Source organism: Salvelinus fontinalis, chromosome 9 (genome assembly GCF_029448725.1).
Source record: "Salvelinus fontinalis isolate EN_2023a chromosome 9, ASM2944872v1, whole genome shotgun sequence".
In the NCBI taxonomy this organism is placed as follows: domain Eukaryota; kingdom Metazoa; phylum Chordata; class Actinopteri; order Salmoniformes; family Salmonidae; genus Salvelinus; species Salvelinus fontinalis.
Window position 1 is genome coordinate 33,709,948 of NC_074673.1, and position 13,128 is coordinate 33,723,075.

The following is a 13,128-nucleotide window of genomic DNA, read 5'->3' on the forward strand; positions in this document are numbered from 1 at the left end:
TGTATTTGTGTCTAAAAAAATTACATATTTGTGTCTAACAAAATGACCATATTTATGTTAAAGAAAATTAGTAAAAAGGCCTCACATTCCTGCATTTGGTATTTGTTTCCTTCCAATGTGTTAGCTAGGCAGTCTCTTCCTCTGCAACCGTTGCAAGGCAGTCACACAGAGCAGAGCTACAGTTCCAGTGTTCTTCCACTGAGTGGCAGGTATTCTGGTCTAATACTGTCCCACCCGCTAACACAGGAAAATCAAGATGGATGGGTAGATTCCATCGGTTTTTATCATCTCTTAATGTGCAGTTATACAGTGACAGAGAACTCTCCTAGAAGAGGACAGGCCAATGGTTGAAAATTTTGCAGGCGGGAGATAGCACTCTCCAGGCACAGCCATTAAGTTCCATCAGGGAGGCAGTAGACACAATACCCTGGCCTCCCCTGCTGCCAAAGCTGGGAACGTCTCTCTGTCTCTCTCTGTGTCTCTCTGTGTCTCTGTCTCTCTCTCTGTGTGTCTCTCTCTCTGTGTGTCTCTCCCTCTCTCTCTCTCTCTCTCTCTCTCTCTCTCTCTCTCTCTCTCTCTCTCTCTCTCTCTGTGTAGAGGTAAGCCATTACACGTGGAACTATAGCGCTCCTCTCATCACTACGAGGTGCTTTGTTGTCCTTTTAAATGCAAGTGTCAGGTCTCAAGTAGTTGCTATTCTCCCTCCTTTTGTGCATGGACATAAATATATTGTGCTACCTTCGCATTTGTTTAATGATATTCTCCTCTAGTGATACTGAATGGTAGCCATGGTCCGATTTTCAAGGGAAACAGGATATTTAAAGAATATGTCAGAAAGGGTTCTTACAACTCAACACTGAGCACAATCTGACCGTCTCCACAATGTGAAAATGTAAACAGATATTCCTGTATATTTTTATCAAAGAGAATGTGACTTGTACTCTATTACACAGTCCATATGGGGGGGATGGAAATGTGTTCTCTGTCTTTGTTAGTATGTCACCCGCTGATAAAAGTGCCTTGATGTTGGAATAACTAACAAAATGTGGAAAATTTGAATATATTTTGCGGCACTTTTCATACCAGGTTGTATGCAATGAAGGTCTCAGCAGCACATTGCTGTCTAAAAGACTGCTTATTGACAGACCTTCAGCGTCCTGGGTTTCGCGTGTTCTTTGAATCTGTGGTACTCCAGCAAATGTGATCCTCTCTGATGCTTCTATTTGAACTTATTTTGATGTCCCTGAGCATTAAGAGAAGTGACAGCTTACAAATAAATCCATAATTATCACATCTGAAAGCCGCCATCCCAAACTTTATTTGCATATGGAACACTTTGAGGGATGGGGCTGATACACCCTAAGGGTCTGGCAGACTCTGGCAAAGTGGCTGCTGTCATCTCTCTTCTCAGAACCCAATGAAAAATAGAGGCAGAGACCATGTAGCGAGACAATAATGCTCTGTTAAGGTCCAATGCCAATATCAAATCATTTCTGGGTAATGATTAAGTACCTTGATGTGATTGTTTTCAATTAAAATGTTCAAAAATAAACAAAAATAGCTTCTTAGCAAAGAGCAATTTCTCAAGTGAGAATTTTGCTAGGACTGTCTGGGAGTGGTCTGTGGGAGATTTATGTAGACATAACATATGCAGTTTACACTACCGCAGGCTGCCATATGCTACTAAATTATCCTTATAACTTCTTCTGTGTCCAATTTTTTAATAATCTGGTGCAATAGGTGCAATAGAAGCATACATCTGGTACAGTAGAAGCAATTATTTGTACCATGATTGTCTTCGAAAAGTGTATTTATTTACACAAAGTTTGAACCCGTTTTCCCCTTTACTACTATATAATAGGGAATTCTTTTTTCTGCAAACAATGCCTGCAGTACAGTGGTCGGCTTGAACTCCATCCCACCAAAACAGGCAGAAATGTGTTTTCAAACAGCTCTTACACTAAAAGGGCATTATCATAGTTTTCACAGTATTACAGTATTTCAACCTATAGTGTGGAAATATATAAAAACGGAGGAAAATTATATGTTTGACAACAGTGGGCCTTTAAAAAAGTCTAAGTAGGCAGGACTGACTAAGGTATAGTGGAGTGTAAAAAAAACGGAGGACAAAATTGTTCCCATTGTATTTCCCCAGTGTATTTCCCAACAGAGCAAGGCATGCCAAGGCCCCGCAGGCTTCATTTCACCCCTTCAAAACCTAACATATTTTTTTGAGTGTTCTGAAGATAGGAACACAATGACTGCCTGTAGAATTTCATCTTAATTCTACCTGGGAACACAAAAGACAAATCATGGCCATCACAAAAGCCTTGTTCCTGTCGCACAGTGTGTGATAGGACAGGCTCAGGCAGCACAAATGCCTGGCCTTTCAGAGAGCAGGGAAAGAAAGATAGACAGAGAGGAGAATGGTCCCAGGCCAGACCTAAGATTACCTCTCTCCTGTGTGGGGTGAGCCTATAGGACTACCCTCCTGTCCTGTCAGTAGAGGACACATATCAGACAGGTATTATATAGGAAAATCTATACGTATCAATCATGTTTTTGATGAGAACATCACCCAGACTTTGGCTATGTGTATTGTATTTGTAATGTATGTCCCAATCTTTAGTTTGATATAGGCTAATAGTTTCACGCTGAAGCAACAGCCTAGAAGAAGGCTATAGGAGATACTATATTGGTACTGAATTAATCATGAATATATTTGGTTTTCCTCTCTCTACTGCTCCACATCCTAAGTGAGTCACTGCCACATGGCACTATGGAAAGGGGTCATGTTTATCCAGCAACGTCTGGAAATAAAAACCCATAGAACCGTTAACTGCTATCCCTTTCACCGTTGGGCAGTAGTAGCGGCATCAGAGATGTGTTTTTTTCGGTGGCTTCTCTCCTCTGCTCCACCTTCTGAACAGATATCAATATTCCCCTCTGAGGTTCTGCCACGGTACCTCCCCCTAAAGTTGCAGCTAAAGCTCATCTAATTGGTTGCTGGGCTTTAATTAGCTCAGTGCGTTTGCATGTCTGCCATTAGGAATTCAAAAGGGGTGGGGTGGTAGCTGACATTATCCCTTCTCTCCTTCTCCTCTTGCCAGAATCCGTCCCTGTCTAATTCTTCATTTCCCCAGATCCTGTTTTTAAAATTTTATTTAGGCTGTCATTTATTTAACAAGGGATTATTTATTTAGTGCGTCAAATAATTCCTGAATGAATATTTATATATTTTTGGGAGCTTTAAATATTTACATGTCTCCACTTCTGGTTTTCAAGCCACTGTAATGAGTGTTGTTGTTGGAGGTTCAGGGGAATAACAAGACTGGTTTCAAAGTGAAAATTCCTTAGAATATATTCAAACTTAATTTCTTTGAATTTATTATCAGAGTTGATGCCCTAATGATAGTGTAATTGGAGGTATATTATGGATACTCTGGCTGCAGTGATGGTAATTTATTTGGCTGTTGATATTCATTTGAACGAAAATGAATGATTCATGTTAAGGGGTGCTGTGTGTAAACATGACCTTGTGTCAACTCCTGCACTGATGCTGTCTGAGATTCCTACTTGACCAAATTATCTTAATCCTTAGCCATTTTAACCTAATGCCCCCTTTTCTCTGCATCTTGTTTAACACATACTTTATTGTGTAATAATGGATTATTAAAGAGGAGAATCATCTTGAACCAGTCATGCCCTCACAGTTTACAGTGCTGTGATTCCCACTGGTCTAGCTGGGCATGATGAGCCACACCACTGTGTTTCCATACACCCAGCCTTATTAACAGACGTTGCAGGCGGTACGATACTGTAGCAGGAGAACTAAGCAGAGCGGGCAGGTAGCAGGCAGTTAGACAGGCAGCGTGGCTGGTTAGCTGTTGAACCAGGGAATGCTTCTTTCCACTAGAACTAGAAACCCCAGCCTAGATCCTAATGACTAACTACAATAAAGAGGGGAGGGGAGGAAGAGGCTGATTTGTTCTGCATGCTAAATATGGCCTGTAATCTTTATTCCTCAGAGTACCTTATTAAAAGTGAAAGGAAGATGAAATCCCACCACCCGGGCCATCCGTTCTGCTGTTTATTAGAGAGGCTTTTCTCGGCTAATATTGAGGTTATGGTAACCTTAGCGGTGATAGATGCATGTTGTGACTTCAGGTAATAATAGCAATGATTGATTCCCACCTGAACCCTGGAGGTGTAATCTAGCGAGATGGAAAAGATAAAGTGTCAGGGAGCTTCTGAAAGATACACACAGGTACAGGCAGATCGGATCCAGGACTGCTGTTTTTCATCGGCTAGACAACCCCTTGTCTGAATTTATGATGCTTCACCTCATCTCTAATTCATCATTAATTAACTACTGTTTTCTTTACTAAAATCCATCACTATTTGTCATTTTTATTTGGGAACTTTCTTTGAAAATCTATATATTTTTTTACTATTAGTGTATAAATTGTATGGAAGCCCTGAAGCCCAAGGCAAATCTTTTTTTTTAAATGACTCTTGGAATTATCTCATCTGAACAACTTACTATCTCAATCAAACGACTTAGCATCTTATTTGAATGATTTTGTATCTTGTTTAAACGACTTCATTCAAACGAGATGCAAAGGGCGCAATTTTCAGCATGTGCTAAGGCAGCGCTAGTGTCAAACGCACATTAGTTTGCAATTCCCCATGTAAAACCTGCCGCTCTGGCATTTTCCAGCACTAATGCCAGGTTCGGCAATGTACCTCTCTAATATCAGCTCGCAGCACTGATATGGATATTTAAAACCAACCAAAAGCTGGTTTTAGTGGTAACACAGTTGGTTATGCCATGAATTTTGACAGCGGAAACGCAGCCTGTCCAGCCATGACGCACACTGCCCATATGCGCATGGAACAAGAGTAGCCTAATGTGCTTTTGGTACCTGTATACTTATTTTTCTTCCCATGTGATTTGAATAAAAAACAAGAATAACCTCCCCCTCCTCTCAACGAAGGCTTTTATTTGTCTGCCGAATGGAATCGCAAAGTAGTCAAGACTGTCGATAAAGGGTTTGGCTCCTGAAACCGCTTGGAAGTAAATCTTAATCACCAAGCCTTTAATAAAATATCAAGTTTGAGAGGAGCAAAACAGTGAGCTGACATTCCCTTTTTATCTATGCATTGTAGACAGGTCCACATTATTTTAGCATTGCAGGTCCCGTTTTGGACATGCCTAAAACCCCCTCCATGATGTAGGCTACGTGTCCATGCCCATCATGAAACGAGAGATGAGAACCTTGGTGAATACCGGTGAACCTCGTATTTAGAAGTTATCTGTAACCTGTAAACGTATTAGAATGATTCATCTTCCTGGTTTTATGGTGACAAAGTCCGTGGAGCGCTTGAATTTCTGGAGATTTGTGAATGTGATCTGATCTGTAAGATGATTCCAATTACGTTCATAAACCATAGGCCTATTTTGGAGCAGTATAAAGGTTAGTGGACATTCTCTCTTTCTCTTTATATTGGATCTTTGTTCAGCGACTGTGAAAAGTTTGGATGTGCGTAAACCCCTCCATAAACAGCGTTGTTTTAATATTAGATGCCCATGGGGAGGAATTATGGTGCCTGTTTAAGACAAGTTGCTGTTTTGTTTAGAATTTGATTACAATTATACATTTTCTTTTCATGCTTTATCAATAATAAATTGAATCTTGCTTTTTGATAATGTTTGGTATGTCCATACTCAGCCATAATGCAATTTACAGTAGGCCTAGCCCCTATGTCCGTTTGAATGCTATTGAAGCCATACAAATACTTAGAACAATGTGGAATGCAAATGGGTTCAAGTTAACCTATTTAGCAAAGATGGGGTAGGTCTACATTTTGTTATTTAGTTTCTGTAAGCCATTTAACAAACTATAACGGACTAACATTGGAATTGGAGTTGGAGTACCGTAAATACACCACATATTTTGCCATGGAGCACATTCTGTTTGGCCAGTGAGGGGCCAAGCCTAGACACAACCACAACTTTATATTCTTCAAAACTCAGACCTTAGGGAAAATGGCAAAAATATTTCTGACACACCCCTGAACCTATAGCGCTACTGCCTGCGTTAAGATTTACCATTGCGTTAGATTGTTAAAATAGAGCCCTAAGTTGTTTAAACGAGATACTAAGTCGTGTGAATGACTTAATTGTTATTTTGTCTAATTGTGCCAAATTTGTTATGTAGCACCAGTTGTGCTTGTCAGAACATTGCTGCAGCCATTCATTCACTGATTCCATCCATTTATATGATTATTAATTGACAGTTCTTTAAATATGGCTGCTTATGAATGCCAGAGCATGTACTGTAAGTGGGCCAACAAGATCTCACGGTTTTACCAATTTGACTTTAGACCGTTATTGTATGATCAAATGAATATTGGTAAGTATCATCTACACCTAATTGACTTTGTGATTGCCTTTGCTTATTTACATAATACATTATGTGTCACTGCATGTGCAAAAAAGCATATGGATAACTACAGTGTAAAAAATGAGAAAGTGATCAGCATATTTTAATTGTATGTGTGCATTCTGGAGCATTCTGTTAATGAAGCTCGAGTGCTCAGAGACAATAGTCCCAGATGGGTTTTTTCCTGCCTCACACCTTTACTGTTGTTGAGCTGCATAAGATGGCAGCACTATTATTCTATTAGTAGCTTATTAATGAAGCTAATTTGTGTAACTGTTATTAAACCCTTTGAAAGATTGTTTGTGTTCAGATTAAATTAAACGCATCCCAGAAGCCATCCATTGTGGCGGATAGATTACAAGAGAAATAAGGTTCTTTGAAAAATGATATTTTATGGGCGGAAATGTTTCACCGTACCTCAGGGGCAGTGATGACAGGGAAACACTGCAGTCCTCCTTCATGTTCAGATGTTTTTTTTAGTCAAAGTACCAGGGGAGAACACTAAGTGTGATTTATTCATCCCTTGACCAGTAAAAGGTGTCAGCCAGGTGAAAATGGATGCTGGGAGTATTGACAGGAGAAAAGGACCGTGCAGTTGTCCTGCTCTGTCACACCAGATTAAGCGAGGCGGGGATGTGTCCTTTGCTATACCTCACTGTGTGCTTTGTAGGAGGCAGTTCTGATAATACACACACAGTGACTAGTAATACCTTTTTGCATTTATTTTACTTGGTTGCTACAGTATATGGTGTTCCCACTCTCTCTGTTGGAGAGTTCTAATTTATCTAATGGACAATTTACATGTTTCTATTCCTTATATAAGCCCTCCCTTTCTGCATTTCTATGTGATAATTTTCCTTTATTTGTGGCCGTTGCTTAACAGTATCCTGGAGCGCATTGGATACATCTCAGACGGGGATCTGATTTCCCACATGAACAGATCCAATCGCCTCTTTTGTTCACTGGTTCTATCTGGCAGTGTGGAGAGCTGGAAAATTTTCGCAGGGCTTTCCCTTATTGAGGAGAAGGAAGATGAAGAAATCAAAAGCACTGTAGCTTGAGAACAATTTTTCCACAACTCCAACTGCGAAAGGGTAGAGCATCTCCCTGGGATTTTATATTTAGCATTTGCTATGCTACTTATGAAATATTTCATAAATGTGAATATATTAGACAGGGAGAACAGTGTGGCAAGTCATTCCGTATTCACTGCCATAGCAACAAGACGTTCCGCCTTATCTGTTTAGAGCCCATGATTCTTAAACTGTTGGTTGCCCACGTTTCCATTTTTAATCAGGGAGTGTTTGGTATACCCTGCAGCAGGGATCTAGATAAATGGATTATCTCAGCCTCTACTAGTTAACCACGTTTCTACCCAGCCAGCCAGCCCCCAAAATTAAAAAGTATGGATTTGTAATGCTTATTTCAATGTATTTTCATCATTTCTCATGACATTTGTTTAAATATTGTTTTTGTAATTTAACGAACGCGCATATTGAGAGCAATTAGGGTTAAGACACATCAACAGATTTTTCACCTAGTTGGCTCAGGGATTCAAACCAGTGACCTTTCTGTTACTGGCCAAAGATCTTAAACGTTAGACTATCTGCCGCCCTAATGATGGATACAGTTACGGATATGAAACAGAATATTGAAGTCTCTCCCTGCATTAGTACAGTATTTGATATTGATCTTTCAATAATTATGATGTATCGAAAGTGTTATTTTGCATGACTATCCATAACTTACAATATAGCTTTCCTTCAGTGAATAATAATATTGCCCCTTGCCAGTGTATAATTCCTACATTATTGATTTATTTTTGGATCAATAGATTTTGAGCTCTGAAACTTCAAACTGATATGATGCTAGTTATGTGCCTATTTTTGCAAATATGTACTACTACATTGAAGCATATTCTTTTGCAATTTGTTACAACATTTAGTTCCTACACATGCACACATTTGCGTTCAGCTTTCAAATGTTTTTCATTTCAGAATTATAGACTGTAAAATATGATACTATAATATGATATTATTCTTTCTACCAAAATTTTTCAATATTGAAATGCTATTAGGTAGAAGCTATTGTAGATTACAGTGATATCGCTCCTTTCCAAAATCTCCATCCCCCAAATTCTACATTCTAAACACAAACTGCCAGGGATCTGCCAGGGTCCTGAAATTCAGAATAACATTAATTCCATGACTAAACTACTGTAACTATAGTAACAATTTTATCATTAGCAACACACACCCAAAAACCAGGACTAGAAATATGAAAGGACAAATGGAAAGAAAAAATCTTCTATACCGTTTCAATACACTAATAGTTCATGAATCCGTTGAATACCCTGGTTAAAATTACAACCTTGTGAAGTGAATCTTTGACCAAAGCCTTGACTAAAGTGTTGGCTAGGAGAAGATAGAGTTGTGTCTTGTGGAGGCCATCCAGATGTCTTCATTAATGAGTGGTTCCAGAAGGCCCTGCTCTGCTCTGTTAGGCTGCAGGCAGTTCATTATGCTGGCCACATACAGGACCCCTGGTTGGATAGCACAGACTAGCAGAGTATAACTTGCTCCTTTGTCACTGCTGTTACCATTAGCTAGAGATTTGCATATTTCTCTGGGAAGCATTAAAGGAATACAAAAAAGACTAATTCACTACTGAAAGTCTCCCTTTCAAGATTAAAAGAGTTCTATTAGAAATGTATGACTGCTCATGTAGTTTTTATTTCATTTCTCTGTCACTGTCCCCCCTACTTTTGTGGAAGGCTTTGATTATCCTCCAGGTTGGAAAAATAACTGAAATAGAAAAAAATATCGGCTGCCACTGGTGCTAATGCTGCTTGGTGTAAATGGCAATTGCCTTTCATGGCAGAATTCCTTTGTTCTTTGATTAACTTTGTCTAAAACTCTCATGGTGTATTTAGGCCTTAAGGAAACAATGAATCCTACAAACTCAGATGAAACTCAGGATACTTCAGTTGGCTCCTCGTACCAGAAAATGGCAGTCATATTTAGTGGCTCTAGGATACAGATCTCATCTCATATTGAAAATGTTCCTCTAAATTATAAGTGATTGGAAAATACATCAAGACAACATCTTCAATCATCAGTTTATTTTCTCAAGGAAAATGTAGAAAATGTAACCACCCTGTAGTGTTTTACACTGTTTAGGAGTATGAGTTAAGACAATATGTTAGGTGACTTAACCAGCTTTGGAATGCCTGATATATGGTACGCTTTATGTAAATACAAAGCAAAGGTGACATTGTTTACAATTTCAATTTGATCATTGTAATTATAACATATAGTTCATTCATAATGGTTTGTGTAATTTATTAATATTTTATTAGTAAATTCATACTAACAATTAGCCTACCTTTATGATTAAGTTTGCTTATTATTTAGGCCTTGTTTTCAAGTTGTCTTATTCACCTTCTTCCCATTGAGTTTGTGCTGGCGCAGAGAGACTCTCAGTAAAGTACATGTGGCTAGGGTGATTCTACCTCAGCGGTGCCACACACACACCTGGATGAGGGCATGTGAGAAGCACACCTAGAGGAGGTGCCCACAATGCTTATCACTCTGACCTCAATTCAGGGAAGAGGGACAATTTCCCAAACAGCTGGGGATCAATCAAAGCCCACTTGAAATGTGCCACCTACCACTTTTACATTAGGAAACACGCTGTTCCAAATGGGGCATTTTGACTCTATTTTTGATTATTTAACAGGCAAAGCTGTCTCCTCATGGGGCCACAAGTGCCAAATTAAACCCCCCCCCCATGCCACCTCCTCTTTCCTGGGCTATGTAAGCTACAAAAGGGAGGTAGAGGGGATAGGGGAGGAAAGTTTGGACTTAAAGGGATAGTTCACTCAAAAATACAGAATGACACATTGGTTTCCTTACCCTGTGAGCAGTTTATGGACAAGATGTTACAGCAATCCATGCTTTGGTTTAGTTTCCCTGGCACTGTTTCCACATGCTAACGTTTTAGCATTTGTGGCACAAATCTTATTCAAGCCATGGGACCAATTTTAGCATTTTTTGTGCATCATGTTTAAATAATCCGAAAGTATCTAAAACTGATTGTGAAGCTCAACAAAGTAACTTAAAGATGTTTTGAACATGATGTGTGAAAAATGCTAATATCAGTCCCATGAATGGGATTTGTGACACAAATGTTATTACATTAACATGTGAAGACAGTCGCAGAGAAACTAAACCAAAGCATGGATTGATGTCATATGTTGTCCATATAATACTTACAGGGCAAGTAAACTGATATGTCATTTTGAAATTTGGGCAAACTATCCCTTTAAGTCTAGGGATCTAGTCACACAGTGAGGACAAGATGCAGGATTTAAGTTTGAACCAATATTACGCATCCACCATCCTCCCTTTGCGTACTATATTTTGTACATGTTAAGTATGTGAACTAGGGTTGCAAAGCTATCGGTAATTTGCCAAAGTTACCGGGATGTTCAGGAATTTTGGTAAGTAAGTAAAAATGGACACGTGTGGCTCAGTTGGTAAAGCATGGCGCTTGCAACACCAGGGTTGTGGTTTCAATTCCCACAGGGGACCAGATGGAAAAATAAAAAATAGTATGAAAATGGATGCACTCACTACTTACTATAAGTTGCTCTGGATAAGAGCGTCTACTAAAATGTCAAATCTATGGAAATCTAGTCTAACTTTGGTAGTTTATACTTTAATAACTTTTAAACAATGATTCATATATATATTATTCATTTATTTTATCTGTGTCCATATTGTCCATGAGTTTCCAGTAGATAGACTATATATGGTTCAAGAAAAAATTGCCTAATTAATGAAAAAAGGATCAAATCAACAATGGTATTATTTTCTATTAACTCTGAAACTCTTCCAACTATTGGCTGTGTTCACAACTGCCACCAGTTTTGCATCAAAACATTGACAACAAATGCATAGTGACATAGTCAAATTAAAAATATAAAGGATATTTTATGCTGAAACCCTATTAAACACCAATTGTATTCACTAATTCGATGGTTTATATTTAGGATAATGTTTTACAGCTTTGTCATTCTATTATTTTAAAATCATCATATTTATTATTTCATATATTTTACATGTGATAATGCCACATAGAGGGCCAGAGATGATTAGACGCCTGTGATAATCTGAAGTACCCAAAAGGGCCACTAGATGTCTTGTGATAGATTACATAAAATCCTTGAAAGATACCAACATTTTGGTAGTTTACTGGTAAACATCAAACATTTCCAGTAATGTACAATCTCTTTGCAACCTTATTGTGAACACCTGTTGTCATTTGCTTGACAGTGTCCAGTCACACATATCTAGTTTACCTGCAACACATGTCCCCCTGCCAGTTTGTCTGTAGATGAGACTTTCAAAGTACAGAGAAAGTGTAGGATGAAAAAAGCAAACAGGCATTCAACAGGTGCAATTGAAAGCAGGTACAGCAATTGCTGAGTGGTTACCTTTGTCCTGCACCTGTACATTTATATTCAACCATTGAGAAGGACAAAGGCAAGACTGAACGCAAACCCAATGCAAAATCTACCACACAGGCTCCTCCACCGCATGGTGTTGTGGCCTTATACAATCTTCAGCCATTCTGTTATCATATTGAACATTTTACATTTACCAGTTTCTTGTAAAATAAACAACTTATTGTAAAAGTTTGATGATGACAATTTACAACTAAAGGATTTCACGCATTTGCTCAATGTATTATAATTCTCTAGATTATATGTCAACAAAATACTTATATATTGGATGGTGATTTAACTGCACTCAGAAATGCACTTTGAGTCAAGTTTCTGCAGTAAACTGGCCTGAAAAAGTACAAGTACATACTGTACATTCCAGAAACCACACTGAAGAAAACTAACCTCAGAAATGCACCATAGTGCTTGTTACATGTCTGTGGTTGAACAGAAGTTCTCATTACACTTTGCAACAAAAAAGACAAACATTTCCTTTGGACCGCATGTCACGTCTTAGCCTCGTAAAACCAAATTACATTTTGCTCCCAGAAATCTAAATTAAACAATGTGTTGGAAGTGATGTACAGTATAGTTTTCCTGTGTTGTTTTACTCCTCTGAACCCAGTGCCTGGACTTCGTCTGGCCCATCTGTTGTGCAGAGTCTCAGTCCTCCAGAATAATGTTAGACACAAGGTCAGCAGAAGACCACAGACTTGCCACATATGCTCCACAAACTGTTGATGTTGGTCAGGAGAGGAGGAACATATATAATAATCCAGATTAACCACGATAATGAGGTTGTTGTGAGCCATACATTTGGCTCACAACAAATGTATGGTGAGGGGGCAGGGGGGGAATAAATAATGTGTCTGTGTCTTCTGACACGGCCATAAAGAATGGGCATCTTTCCAACAGCTCATTTCAACTCTTCTAATTGGCCTCATTGTAGATGAAAAATGTAATTGCTGGCCTGGCTATTAATGCTGACTTTTATGGATTGGATGCTTTTGTACTTAATATACGGCCTCAGTTGTCCCTTTTATTCCTGGGCAGTGTTCTGTCCGCCCATGATGTATTGCACCAGGAGGAAACTCACTGGAACACAATGGGGTTTCAGCCCATGTGAAGCTCTCTGGCACAGGTCCAGAGTGGGCAGGAGAGGAGAGCGGTCTAGCT

At 39.0% G+C, this 13,128-nt stretch overlaps 1 protein-coding gene across 2 annotated transcripts in view; it reads left to right on the forward strand.

The window, feature by feature from the left end:
- LOC129862466 (nuclear receptor ROR-alpha A) overlaps positions 1–13,128 on the forward strand; it is a 311,180-nt gene that overhangs the window by 116,474 nt on the left and 181,578 nt on the right. The window lies entirely within an intron of this gene.